Raw genomic sequence first — 15,299 nt, 5'->3', positions numbered from 1 at the left:
ACAATCAGAGGAAGAAGAAGTGAATTCTCTCCTCCAATTCTCAAGCCAAATTTGCAGAAAACAGAAAAATAAGAAATGAGCTCTCAAGTTGACTAAGGATGAAAATTAAAATGAAAGTAAGCTCTCTTTCTAATCCTAACTAACACCTATTTATACACTTTTCTATTTTGGATCTAAGAATTTTGAGTGGACTTTTTTATTTTGTGAAGAAGTGAATTAAGTTGGATTTTTGAGTGAAATTCAGCCCATGTTGCTCCCAGGAGGTTGCTCTGCTCTTGTGGAGGGCAGAGCAGGGAAGCCTTGCATGTGGATCCAACTAGCGTGCCAAAGTTGGGAGGGGCATCAGGATGCTGCCCTGCCCTTGTGGAGAGCAGGGCAGTGTTGTCATCGTGCGTCCAAACTTCCCTGCCCGTGCGTCCAAACTTCCCTGCCCGTGCGTCCAAGCTGCGCGCACCCAAGCTCCTGGCCGTGCCAAATTGTGCGTGCCATGCACCAAGGAATGCTGCTCTGCCCTCCTCAAGGGCAGGGCAGCATAAGCTTTCCTTGTTCTTGGGTGAGGTCCCAAGATCGAAACCTGGCTGAAGGCATGCTGAGCTTTTTCTTCTTGGCACATGATTCACGCTTAAGGCTTGGCTTCCTAGAGAACTTGTGTTCGAAACTTGGTGGTAGCCTTTTAGCCAAGTGTGGCTCGTTTTCCTTTATTGTTGCGCCACTCCCTTCCCTTCATGTGCTTGGGTTCGAAACCCATGGGTGGCACTTGGAGAACAATTTTCTTGAATATTTTCATGAGGAGCCTGTAATTGCTCTTGAGGAGGGCAGGGCAGAATTTTTCCTTCCCTTGTTTCTTGGCCTAGAATTGTGCTCCGCCCTCAAGGAGGGCAGGGCAGTGAAGCCTTGAATGCTTGGTTCATTGTTGTGAATCCTCGTGGGATCGACCTCACTCATGTGAATTTTATTACTAGATACGATCCGGTGTGATTGCCGATAATGAATCTCGTAAGAATTAAATTTCTTTTGTGATCATCATCACAGCCCCAAGGGCATCCACTCATTATATTCCATCATATGCACATTTTGTGTAATTCTTTGGTTTTGATTCAACCAAACTAGAATTTTAAACAACAGTAGCCATCAATAATCATGAATCCAATTCATCATATACCAAAATTTACATATTTGGTACAATTACATAATTTCAATCACAAAATCAGAAATTCAACAACATCATCATCAACAATCATACATTAAACCTATCATCAACAACTAGTCACATAACACAATCACATACATAATCATTTAACTACCTAACCCATACTTCCTTGTTGATCAAAGTCGAATTTAGTCCTTCGTTCTTTCTTGAGCACAAAACTCTAATCACCACGAAATTAGAATTTGTTGTTAGCTGAGGCCATTTGGCCAATTACTGATCACAAGCAAGGAATGAATACTCACCCTCTTAAACTTGGATGTAAGGCTGTTCTTGAAAAGATTTTGGACAGTTGATTTAACTAGAAGAAAAGAGACAAATTGAGGTAGGAAGGAACTTCAAATAATCTGAATTGAAAAGAAAGAAAGGTGGGGTTTCCTACTACTGACTCGATATCTTGGCTTGGAGGAGAGCTCCATGGTGGTGTCTTCCTCTTCTTCTTCTAGCTTCGGCTGGTACCTTCCTTCACTTGCCCTCTCTTGTTTTTGATAACTTGCTCAATGAAGATCATCAAAATGGAAAAACTTTCCTTCTTACTCTGTCACTCTCTCTCGGCCAGTTCCCTGTCTTCCACTCTCTCTTTTTGTCTTGCGTTGAAGTGAAGAGAATTGTGGGCAATGATCAGATAAATAAAAGAAGGAATGGGGTGAGGTGGTGTGAAGGTGTTATGTTGATATAAGGGGGAAACAACACATATGCTCTGTATTAATTGTAAGTGATCATTAAGCATTAACCCAAGGGGTGTAACCATGATTAAAGCTTAATGGTTTGGTTATGAAAGAAAGAAAATGTGTTGTTAGATGGCTCAATCATGGTTAGCTTCTTATGGTGTTGATGGTTCGGCTAAATTGAAGAAAGAATGGAACAAGTTGTTTGATCATGGTTAATCTTGTGGTAAGGATATTTCGGTCATTTTAAAGAGTGTAATCATGTGCTAACTAATCTTAATAATCTATCTAAGCTTTTCTCTAATTAATTCATCAAATGAATAATTAAAGATACAGTGATTGATCAAAAAACTTGGTTTTAAGCTTGCGATAATAATTATTACGTAGGATAATTAACTATAACGATAATATTTAATTATCGAGTCTCGGGGTGAAAAATTTACTGAAAATTTTTAACTTGGCGAGTAAAGTCTAATTATAACTTCTTTCAAATTTCTGATCATGTTTGATGAGAATAGGGTTGATGAGGTGTGGTGATAAATGTGGAGCATAGAAAACCGTGGCCTTTATTAAAAAAAAAAATCGATTTGATTATGTAAGAGTGGAGCTTGTTTAGTTTGGCTCAAACTTGGTTAAATTTTAACTAAGTTAGGTACTTTAGTTTATAATATGGCTTCATGAATATTGGTTGAATATATTTTTTCTGATAGTTTGGCCGAATTGTCAAAAGAAAAAGTAGGAAATGCTTTAATGATTAAACTGTAAGATTATCATTTTCAAACTGTATCAGATTAAACAACCGTTATCTGAGATATTAGCAACAGAGAGTATCTCAGCTCTAAATCAAGGTTTAGAATATTCTAATAAAGATAATTTAATCAAGAAAAGATAGTAGTAAAATTTTCATAGATGAATTTTGACTTGGTGTCGAAATTAACCGTTATAGATACAGTTATCGTTTTGTGACATGCTTTTATTTTTTATTATACTTTCTTTTCTTCTCACTTATTGATGAATCCATATTTGACGATATATTTTGGTTTGATTGAGTAGATTTCATCACATAAACCCACATTTATTCATCCAAATAGCATACTTTTGTGTTCTCTCCCTAAATTGTGCTTAATTATGAAAACATGCTCTTTTGTGCCTAATTTAACTTATTTTATTCCAATTACCTTCCATTCGATACCTTGATGTTATTTATGAGTGACTTCAGATGAATAAGGTAGGAATGACTTGGTGGAAATGGAAGAGGAGCACGCAATTGGGAGAAAACATGAAGAAAACAAAGGAGAAGCACACAGCCATGCGTGCATGCGCACAACCTTACGTGCATACGCACAAGAAAGAAATTAGCATGCGTGCGTACACACAACCCTCTGTGCGTATGCACAAGTGAAAATTCAACGAAGTATGCGTACGCACAGGTATCAGCGCGTGCCTCCATTAAAAAGTCACGTGGCTTGCGATTTTGGGGGTTTCTAGGCCCATTTTGTAACACCCTAATTAACCAAAGCCTTATCTCGCGTCGTAAAGCAAAGGTGAATCAAAGCTTATGACAATTTTAAGCTTATACATATATTATATAGAAGGAATTGATGATATCTAGAAACCCGATAAAGAATATAGCTCAAAAATAGGATTTGAAAAGCGTAAAACGTACTAGCGAAGCTACTAACTTAAAGCACATGAAATAGACGTGATATAACAAAATATAGTAGTATAATATCATAAGAATCTAGCCACGGCTCATGGAGTTTAAGCCGACTAGTCATATACAGACCATATGTGAAACCAGACAGTAAAACAGTCTATACAATTTTTGTTCTCTCAAATACAAGCCTCTAGGCAAAACAAAGCACAAAAGTGAGAGACATATACATAATAAATCAAAAGACTCCAAAAGAATGTTCAGATCCTCCGCTCCTGTCACCAATCAGACAACTCACTGAGGTGGGTTGCGACCTGCATCTGAAAAACACAACAGAAATATGGTATGAAAATCGGAGGTTCTCAGTATGGTAACAGTGCCCAATGATGTAGGATATAAAACCCTGAGACGCCAAAGGTAATCCTAGACTCCATATTCATCACAAGAGTTTAAACTTAAAGCATTCTAAACCAAATAAGCACAATATGTAGAACCTTAACAAAACTTAAGCCGTAGCACCATAAAAGGGTAATCTATCTTAGGAAATTTCTACTCTAATCAAACACCGCTGTCCCACAGCCTTCACCAACCGATCTGCCATGCGATCTCATCGCCACCGCCTTCTGAACCTCCTCAATCCCAGTAAAAGCACAAATGTATACAATACAAGTAAAGTACAAGTAGAAGCATATATAGCAATTAACACAAATAGCAATTATACATGTTATAGAGATAGGGAAAACAATGTCAAGTCGGCAAAGCATACAAACAGGTAGAAAATGCATATGATGAATGCCTGCCCTACTGGCTGTAATATCATATTGTCGATTCAACTGCTAACCCGACACATCTCCACAGAGATGTTGCCCTTCGGTTTCATGGTGTGAGAACCCCCGAGATATAGAGCTCGGATCACTGTCCAGGATTTTGTGCCTCCACGCTCTGATGATCCGAAGTGATGCGAGCGGAATCTATTGCCTCCAACCTCACATCTAAGCGCAAGCGGGATGAACCACCGCCCTTACGCCGCCGCCGCCGCTACCTCGACAGGCGTGATCCAACCTCGGCCCCTGCCGGGTGCATAGTGTAATGACCCAACTTCCAGTATGTCATGATCGTCCCAAAAATAAGGAGTTACTAACCTATTTCTTTTATTAACTATTTAATATTGAGCCTTTAGTTTGATATCGCGCTTCTATTTTATGGAAAATTCCAGAAAATTTTGTTTTTGATTACCAAAATCATATATCAAACATTTCAAAGTAATAGTAATCACATAATTATTAATAATAATATCTGTCATACAAAAGATTTCAAATAAAACTCGGATACAAATCCTATCCCTCTATATAAAATAAAAATCTTAAGCAATAAGGGCGAGGGAACTCTATGAAAGCAAATTAATTCATACAGTTAACTCATAAGTAAATTCTATAATCGCCCGCAGCTTCAAACTAAGTCTTCGAACATGTGTAACTGAAAGGGTGGTAATTTATGGGGTGAGAACAAACCACACGTTCTCAGTAGGGAATAGGAATGCCGTAAAATTAATGATTAACATGCAAATAATTAACTTTGCTTAATAAACCATCTTTGTCAAACCCCTTTGATATACTTTTTAATCTTACTTTAGATAAATAATTACTTTCTTTAAATTTTTAAACCCAAAATAGATCTCAATCGCAAAACTTGTCATATTAAAAATCTTTCAGCCACATAATTGATTTTCAGTCATAACAACAGATATTAATCATCTCTATCCATTCACAAACTACTAGCACAAGTAAGAAACTCAATTCAACACACAAGCAAATCACAATAAGACAAACAACACAATCACAGAGAAGTAATACAGGCAAACACAACCAAATGTAAATGCACAACCAATATGATGCATGTCTGTCCTAAGCAGGCCATGAGCACACGTGTCGCTTTACACCCTGCAGCCCGACATTACCTAGGAACAAGTCTCAGATATGGCTTCCCTTTGTGTCCTTAGTGCATATGTGTCGGTGGTAAGAATACCACTCCTTTGTGACTACCGACAATCGGCGCAAAGCCCAACCCCATAATATATGCACAAGGGGAAACAGTGATCCTCAGTTCGTGGGTGTCCCCGAGATTATTTCACAAACAAAACAGAGATCTTCAGTTCGTGGGTTATTCCCCGAGAACAATACACAACAACATAGCGATCTTCAGTTCTTGGGTTATACCCGAGATCAATACACAGCAAACAATGATCTTCAGTTCGTGGGTTATACCCGAGATCAACATACAGCAATTCAAGGGTTATTCCCGTAATCAATGATTATCAGTCCGTGAGTTTTTCCCGCATATAAAACAAATAACAATTTATAGGTTTCCCCGAGATCAATGATCATTCAGTTTGTGGGTACTTCCCGAATTTGACCAATTTTCAATTTATGGGTTTCCCCGTAGTTAAACTACTAACAGTTCGTGGGGGTATTTCCCGCCTTTTATCGTTTTTCATTATCCTTTCTCAATCTCAACAATCCACAAATCAATCTTCATTCTCTCTTTCCCTTTGAATCCTTAACACATCTTCTTAAACCTTTCTTAACTTTCTCAAGCATTTGTTCATGAAAGTCTTAATCCTCATTTTAGTTCATAATCTCTACTTTGGCAATCTCGAGTCAAACCAATTTTAAAACTATTTTTCAGTTTAGTTCTCTATTAAAAGACTCAAGAAAATCATTTATTTTAAATTCATTAAACAATTTTCAAAACGTAACCTCTCATTAGAAGTAATCAAATAAAACTTTCTCAAGTTTACTAACTTTCCAAAGTCTCAAAAATCATCTCTCTTTACTATTCAAATTCAAATATTATAAATTCATCAAACCTCTAAAAGGTAATCCTTTATTTGAAGCTTAAAACATAATTATTTTCATATTGAATCAATCTCAAAATATAGTTTCTTTCTTAAATAATTTAATTTTGAAACATAAACCTTTCTTTGGTAAATCAAATTTAAAATAGAATAATTCTTTTAACTTAAATAATCATTTTCCAAATCCAGGTCTTCTAAAATAACTTCTCAAATAAAACCTCAGATTTTATAAAATTTCAACAGCACGTCCCCTAAAACTCGGACTTAGCCACCCTTACGAGTTCCCTCTTTCTCCACAAATCACCTGCCCTTTTATCAATAGTTATCGCAACAACAGAATCTCAATAATCATTTCATCATAAATCAGTTTAACGATCGACATTCTAACATCAATTAAAATCAGAGTTTTCATAAACCATTCTTTAAAAGTAAATCAATCCAGCTTCGAAAATTCATAACTAATATTCCGAACACCATCCTTTCATATTTCCAATTATTTTTTAAGTTACTTAGTTGTTAGCAAAGTTACCAATTTATTCTAAAGATCATACTTTAAGAAAATACTTTAGTAATCAACTTTCAATCCTTTAACCGTTCTCAAAATCAACTCTAGTTAACCTTAAATCAACAATAAGAACAAACTCAACATAATCAACTAAAATCTGAATTTCCAATAACTCTGAAATAATCAGAAGGCAGTCACAATTAAACCATTATCACAACAATTCTAAACCAAGCACAAGCTTGAATCAGTTCAATACTCAATACAATATTATTCAGTCAAATTAACACATCCAGTAACCAATAATTTCTCAAACAAGCTTGCAACAATATCCACCCTCATCAATTACATTTCAATTTCACAACTAAATCAAGAAATCAGCATAACCAGGAATTCGAGTAATTATTCACTTTCAAACAATTCAATCATTATTCACAAATCACAATTCACAGCCTCAAATCAAAATCAGCTTTAATACCACACCAATCACACATCCACAACCTCAATCCAAGCTTAATTCCACCAACTAATCTCATAACAAAACCATACATTCACAGCAACAATCCAAACTCAATTCATCAATTATCCATTCAACAGCCTTTCAATAATTAACTCAGAATATTTCAATTTAATAAATTACACTAAATTATTCATTATTCCCAACAGCATCTAATTTCAGTCACAGCTCAGGATAATCACAACAACCAACTAATTCCAAATGCATTTCAAGTCATTCATGTTAATTAAGAAATTCTTAACCATTGTTAACCATTTGCACTTATTCAAATAACTTGGTAGGCATTCTAAATTAAAAACGTTAAATCCCCTACCTCAGAGTGTCGAAATTTGCAGAAATTACTAAACACAGCAGCTCCATTGACAGTTCCAACACCCATTCCGCTCTCTTGGAAACTACCATGGTGATTCTGGAAAGCTCCATTGATGATGGAAGGCCTCAGCATCAGCCAAACAGTGGCGATAACGATTCAGAATGGATCCAGAGCATTAGCTGACAGCAGCTCCAGCAGCGGCAGTGGCATTCTTGTCAAATTCCAAAAACTAAAAGCAGAGACAGAGCAGAGCAAGAACAGCAGCAGCAATCTTGAACCCAACAAACAGCAGCTGCAAGCCAACAGTAGCTCGGGTGGTGGTTCAATAGATCAACAGCAGCGCAGCAGCTCGAGGGTGGTTATGGCAGTGGCGGCAGCTTCGCCAGCGGGATTGGAAGTAGCAGCGATGACTGAGTGCACAACAGTGGTGAGAACTCCTCTTCCTCGCGTTCTACTCGACGGCGGCTCCAATAAAGACCAGCGATGACAGCGGCTTTCCTCCGCGGCGAGCTCGCAGCAGACACGATGCCACTCTCCTTTGTTTCTCTCTTCCTTCTCGGCGTGGGTGGATGATACGACGGCGACGTGGTGGCAGCTCGCGAGGATGGCGACGGCAACCTGCGGCGCTAACGGTGACGAGGCTGGTCGCGGGTTTCTCTTCTTCGTCGCGTCAACCCTGGCTCGTGGCACTCTCTCCTCTCGGCGCTACTCCCTGCCTCAGCTCTGGTCTTCCCCCGCGACGGCGTTGGCGACAGGACGGCGGATACGTGGCGACGGCTCCCTCTTCTCCTCTGATTCCGAGCTCTCTCTCTCTTCTCCCTTTCCATTTCTGCCTTTCTTTCTCAGCTATGTGTGTGTTGTATGACCGATAGGGGAAGGAAGGGAAGTGTGGCTGACGGCTGTTGCTGAGGAGAGTGGGGGAGGGTTAGGGTTTCTGATTAGGAACTTAGGGTTTCCAATTTGAGAAATTAGGGTTTTTGAGTTTGATTTGGGAATTAGGGTTAGAAATTAGGGATTTTATAAAGTAATATAGATAGATATGAATAGATATTTTGATAAAATTGGAGGGTAGGATAATTTTAAAATCAAATATACCCTATTAAAAATATTTAGGAACATTATTTATCAACATATTGCTAAGTTCAATCAATTATTTCTAATTTAAATTATAAAATAACCATACTAATCACATTTTTATAAAATATAGTTTTAACTAAATATTAATTATTCAAATTAAATGATATAACTTTTTATTATTTTTCTATCACCAAAACTTTAATTTCGATTTATAAAATAACTAATTATAATAAAAATTGTACATAAATATTAATTGACTTAAACTTAAGGTATTTATAAATATCAATCTGATCATTTCTAATAAAATAATTTCTAGGAGTTCAAATTAATAACATAATTCATCCAAAATAGAATTAAATTATACAATTCTTCTTATTTTTTAATTATCAAACTTATAATTTCAATCATACCAAATATCTAATAAAGATTATATAAAAATTCTAATCAAATTAAACTCCAATTATGATGAAACTCCATTTAAATATCTGTAGTAAAATAATTTTCTTAAAATAAAATTATCAGCAAATAAAATAAACCACAATAAATATATATTTAATTTTCAAAAACTAGGGTTGTTACATTCTACCCACCTTAGAAAAATTTTTGCCCTCGAAAATTGCTAGAATAAAATAAATTCGAACTTAAATCAAGGAAAATAGAATATATGAACAAAAACATAGGCATTGTCAAGGATGAATATTCAAAGAGTCCGATTCATAGGCAAGAAAAGATATACAAGAATAACAAGGTATGGTTGGAAAATAATCAAATCACATTCTGAGTAGAAATTTCATACAAGAGAACTCCAATGAAAGCAACGAAGAAAAAGATGGCACGAGTTCACGTGGCATGAATAAAGATTATACGTCGAATCGAAGCTAACTTCATAACTTCTAACGCTCCCAAACCCCGTAAATCGCACCGCCTATAACTTCTATTTCGTCTATGATAACCCATTAGTGTTGCCATGTACATAAATCATTAGTATTAAGTTGGCCAGACCTAATACCATGAAGAATGCAATGGTAAACTAACAGGGTTAATCATCAGACAGCCATGCATATAAAACTCAAGCTCTTGTTATTAGAACAAGTCACAAAGCATGACAAACACCGAACTGTTCTGATACCATTTGTAACGACCCAACTTCCACTACGTCATGATCGTAACAAAAATAAAGAGTTATTAACCTATTTCTTTTATTAACTATTTAATATTGAGCCTATAGTTTGATATCGCGCTTCTATTTTATGAAAAATTCCAAAAATTTTATTTTTGATTACCAAAATCATATATCAAACATTTCAAAGTAATAGTAATCACAATTATTAATAATAATATCTGTCATATAAAAGATTTCAAATAAAACTCGGATACAAATCCTATCCCTCTATATAAAATAAAAATCTTAAGCAATAAGGGCGAGGGAACTCTATGAAAGCAAATTAATTCATACACTTAACTCATAAGTAAATTCTATAATCGCCCGCAGAGAACAAACCACACATTCTCAGTAGGGAATAGGAATGCCATAAAATTAATGATTAACATGCAAATAATTAACTTTGCTTAATAAACCATCTTTGTCAAACCCCTTTGATATACTTTTTAATCTTACTTTAGATAAATAATTACTTTCTTTAAATTTCTAAACCCAAAATAGATCTCAATCGCAAAACTTGTCATATTAAAAATCTTTCAGCCACATAATTGATTTTCAGTCATAACAACAGATATTAATCATCTCTATCCATTCACAAACTACTAGCACAAGTAAGAAACTCAATTCAACACACAAGCAAATCACAATAAGACAAACAACACAATCACAGAGAAGTAATACAGGCAAACACAACCAAATGTAAATGCACAACCAATATGATGCATGTCTGTCCTAAGCAGGCCATGAGCACACGTGTCGCTTTACACCCTGCAGCCCGACATTACCTGGGAACAAGTCCCAGATATGGCTTCCCTTTGTGTCCTTAGTGCATATGTGTCGGTGGTAAGAATACCACTCCTTTGTGACTACTGACAGTCGGCGCAAAGCCCGACCCCATAATATATGCACAAGGGGAAACAGTGATCCTCAGTTCGAGGGTGTCCCCGAGATTATTTCACAAACAAAACAGAGATCTTCAGTTCGTGGGTTATTCCCCGAGAACAATACACAACAACATAGCGATCTTCAGTTCGTGGGTTATACCCGAGATCAATACACAGCAAACAATGATCTTCAGTTCGTGGGTTATACCCGAGATCAACATACAGCAATTCAAGGGTTATTCCCGTAATCAATGATTATCAGTCCGTGAGTTTTTCCCGCATATAAAACAAATAACAATTTATAGGTTTCCCCGAGATCAATGATCATTCAGTTTGTGGGTACTTCCCGAATTTGACCAATTTTCAATTTATGGGTTTCCCCGTAGTTAAACTACTAACAGTTCGTGGGGGTATTTCCCGCCTTTTATCGTTTTTCATTATCCTTTCTCAATCTCAACAATCCACAAATCAATCTTCATTCTCTCTTTCCCTTTGAATCCTTAACACATCTTCTTAAACCTTTCTTAACTTTCTCAAGCATTTGTTCATGAAAGTCTTAATCCTCATTTTAGTTCATAATCTCTACTTTGGCAATCTCGAGTCAAACCAATTTTAAAACTATTTTTCAGTTTAGTTCTCTATTAAAAGACTCAAGAAAATCATTTATTTTAAATTCATTAAACAATTTTCAAAACGTAACCTCTCATTAGAAGTAATCAAATAAAACTTTCTCAAGTTTACTAACTTTCCAAAGTCTCAAAAATCATCTCTCTTTACTATTCAAATTCAAATATTATAAATTCATCAAACCTCTAAAAAGTAATCCTTTATTTCAAGCTTAAAACATAATTATTTTCATATTGAATCAATCTCAAAATATAGTTTCTTTCTTAAATAATTTAATTTTGAAACATAAACCTTTCTTTGGTAAATCAAATTTAAAATAGAATAATTCTTTTAACTTAAATAATCATTTTCCAAATCCAGGTCTTCTAAAATAACTTCTCAAATAAAACCTCAGATTTTATAAAATTTCAATAGCACCTCCCCTAAAACTCGGACTTAGCCACCCTTACGAGTTCCCTCTTTCTCCACAAATCACCTGCCCTTTTATCAATAGTTATCGCAACAACAGAATCTCAATAATCATTTCATCATAAATCAGTTTAACGATCGACATTCTAACATCAATTAAAATCAGAGTTTTCATAAACCATTCTTTAAAAGTAAATCAATCCAGCTTCGAAAATTCATAACTAATATTCCGAACACCATCCTTTCATATTTCCAATTATTTTTTAAGTTACTTAGTTGTTAGCAAAGTTACCAATTTATTCTAAAGATCATACTTTAAGAAAATACTTTAGTAATCAACTTTCAATCCTTTAACCGTTCTCAAAATCAACTCTAGTTAACCTTAAATCAACAATAAGAACAAACTCAACATAATCAACTAAAATCTGAATTTCCAATAACTCTGAAATAATCAGAAGGCAGTCACAATTAAACCATTATCACAACAATTCTAAACCAAGCACAAGCTTGAATCAGTTCAATACTCAATACAATATTATTCAGTCAAATTAACACATCCAGTAACCAATAATTTCTCAAACAAGCTTGCAACAATATCCACCCTCATCAATTACATTTCAATTTCACAACTAAATCAAGAAATCAGCATAACCAGGAATTCGAGTAATTATTCACTTTCAAACAATTCAATCATTATTCACAAATCACAATTCACAGCCTCAAATCAAAATCAGCTTTAATACCACACCAATCACACATCCACAACCTCAATCCAAGCTTAATTCCACCAACTAATCTCATAACAAAACCATACATTCACAGCAACAATCCAAACTCAATTCATCAATTATCCATTCAATAGCCTTTCAATAATTAACTCAGAATATTTCAATTTAATAAATTACACTAAATTATTCATTATTCCCAACAGCATCTAATTTCAGTCACAGCTCAGGATAATCACAACAACCAACTAATTCCAAATGCATTTCAAGTCATTCATGTTAATTAAGAAATTCTTAACCATTGTTAACCATTTGCACTTATTCAAATAACTTGGTGGGCATTCTAAATTAAAAACGTTAAATCCCCTACCTCAGAGTGTCGAAATTTGCAGAAATTACTAAACACAGCAGCTCCATTGACAGTTCCAACACCCATTCCGCTCTCTTGGCAGCTACCATGATGATTCTGGAAAGCTCCATTGATGATGGAAGGCCTCGGCATCAGCCAAACAGCGACGATAACGATTCAGAATGGATCCAGAGCATCAGCTGACAGCAGCTCCAGCAGCGGCAGTGGCACTCTTGTCAAATTCCAAAAACTAAAAGCAGAGACAGAGCAGAGCAAGAACAGCAGCAGTAATCTTGAACCCAACAAACAGCAGCGGCAAGCCAACAGTAGCTCGGGTGGTGGTTCAATAGATCAACAGCAGCGCAGCAGCTCGAGGGTGGTTATGGCAGTGGCGGAAGCTTCGCCGGCGGGATTGGAAGTAGCAGCGATGACTGAGTGCACAACAGTCCTCTTCCTCGCGTTCTACTCGACGGCGGCTCCAATACAGACCAGCGGCGACGGCGGCTTTCCTCCGTGGCGAGCTCGCAGCAGACGCGATGCCACTCTCCTCTGTTTCTCTCTTCCTTCTCGGCGTGGGTGGATGGCACGACGGCGATGCGGTGGCAGCTCGCGAGGATGGCGACGGCAACCTGTGGCGCTAACGGTGACGAGGCTGGTCGCGGGCTTCTCTTTTTCGTCGCGTCAACCCTGGCTCGCGGCACTCTCTCCTCTGGGCGCTGCTCCCTGCCTCAACTCTGGTCATCTCCTGCAACGGCGTTGGCGACAAGACGGCGGTTGCGTGGCCACGGCTCCCTCTTCTCCTCTGATTCCGAGCTCTCTCTCTTCTCCCTTTCCATTTCTGCCTTTCTCTCTCAGCTATGTGTGTGTTGTATGACCGTTAGGGGAAGGAAGGGAAGTGTGGCTGACGGCTGTTGTTGAGGCGAGTGGGGAGGGTTAGGGTTTTTGATTAGGAACTTAGGGTTTATAATTTGGAAAATTAGGGTTTTTGAATTTGATTTGGGAATTAGGGTTAGAAATTAGGAATTTTATAAAGTAATATAGTAGATATGAATAGATATTTTGATAAAATTGGAGGGTAAGATAATTTTAAAATCAAATATACTCTATTAAAAATTTAGGAACATTATTTATCAACATATTGCTAAATTCAATCAATTATTTTTAATTTAAATTATAAAATAATCATATTAATCACATTTTTATAAAATATAGTTTTAACTCAATATTAATTCTTCAAATTAAATGATATAATTTTTCATTATTTTTCTATCTCCAAAACTTTAATTTCGATTTATAAAATAACTAATTATAATAAAAATTATACATAAATATTAATTGACTTAAACTTAAGGTAATTTATAAATATCAATCTAATTATTTCTAATAAAATAATTTCTAGGAGTCCAAATTAATAACATAATTCATCCAAAATAGAATTAAATTATACAATTCTTCTTATTTTTTAATTATCAAACTTATAATTTCAATCATACCAAATATCTAATAAAGATTATATAAAAATTTTAATCAAATTAAACTCCAATTATAATGAAACTCCATTTAATTATCTTTAGTAAAATAATTTTCTTAAAATAAAATTATCAGTAAATAAAATAATCCACAAATAACTATATATTTAATTTTCAAAAACTAGGGTTGTTACACATAGTGTCTCAAAATTTCAATGAAAAAGTGGTACAGTTGTTTTCAAAATATTTTTAGTACAAGATGGATCCATCACTTCATTCAGAGTCCTAGGCTCTTTTCAACTACTGTTCATTCACATTTCAGTTCCTTGATATCGCATCTCATTCATCAACCATCCATCACACGTCCTCAAACCTTCTCCAGTACAACAGAAATCTAATACTCTGTTTGCTAACTTTTTTCCAAATAATAGTATCTAAAACCCTTGAACTATTTTCCATGTTTGAGCACCCAAGTATATACCCCAAAGTCTTAAAAATGTGTTATAGAAGCTTACAACCTCGTCGGGAAGGTAAAATAGTTGAAAACAAAGCAAAGTTTGAGAAACAGGACGTGTGCGTCCGCACAGGAGTGTGCGTGCGCACGCCTAAGAAAATTTTTGAAAATGTGCGTGTGCACAAGGGTGAGCATACGCAAAGGTACCAAAAATTTCAAAAGCTGTTCACTCGCACAACCTGTACTAGCGCCCCCAACAGACTGGCCTTCCCAACGTGTGCGTGCGCACAAATCTATGAGTACGCACAGGTTGCAACTTCTCATTGGTGTTCGCGCACACAACCGTACCAGCGCTGCAAGTAGATTGCCTGCCTCTGCATGTGCGGATGCACAGGTCACAATTTTCACAGAGTGTGCATGCGCATATAC

At 36.1% G+C, this 15,299-nt stretch overlaps 2 long non-coding RNA genes across 3 annotated transcripts; both read right to left on the bottom strand.

Moving 5' to 3' along the window:
• Positions 1-1,125: 1,125 nt before the first annotated feature.
• On the bottom strand, positions 1,126-1,868 carry LOC140184316 (uncharacterized). The gene is made up of 2 exons (XR_011880749.1): positions 1,453-1,868; positions 1,126-1,370 (listed from the first exon to the last, which is right to left on the bottom strand). It is a non-coding gene; the product is annotated as an uncharacterized lncRNA (long non-coding RNA).
• Positions 1,869-3,583: 1,715 nt separating this feature from the next.
• LOC140184436 (uncharacterized) lies at positions 3,584-13,831 on the bottom strand. 2 transcript variants are annotated; one of them, XR_011881131.1, is made up of 3 exons: positions 12,969-13,831; positions 7,716-8,620; positions 3,584-3,849 (listed from the first exon to the last, which is right to left on the bottom strand). It is a non-coding gene; the product is annotated as an uncharacterized lncRNA (long non-coding RNA). The 2 variants fall into 2 exon arrangements; XR_011881130.1 differs by lacking the exon at positions 12,969-13,831 and having other exon boundaries at positions 7,716-8,715.
• Between the last annotated feature and the right edge of the window lie 1,468 nt (positions 13,832-15,299).

This window comes from Arachis hypogaea, chromosome 4 (genome assembly GCF_003086295.3).
Source record: "Arachis hypogaea cultivar Tifrunner chromosome 4, arahy.Tifrunner.gnm2.J5K5, whole genome shotgun sequence".
Taxonomy (NCBI): Eukaryota; Viridiplantae; Streptophyta; class Magnoliopsida; order Fabales; family Fabaceae; genus Arachis; species Arachis hypogaea.
The sequence above is the reverse complement of the archived record's forward strand: the minus strand, read 5'-3'. Positions and strand labels throughout refer to the sequence as shown.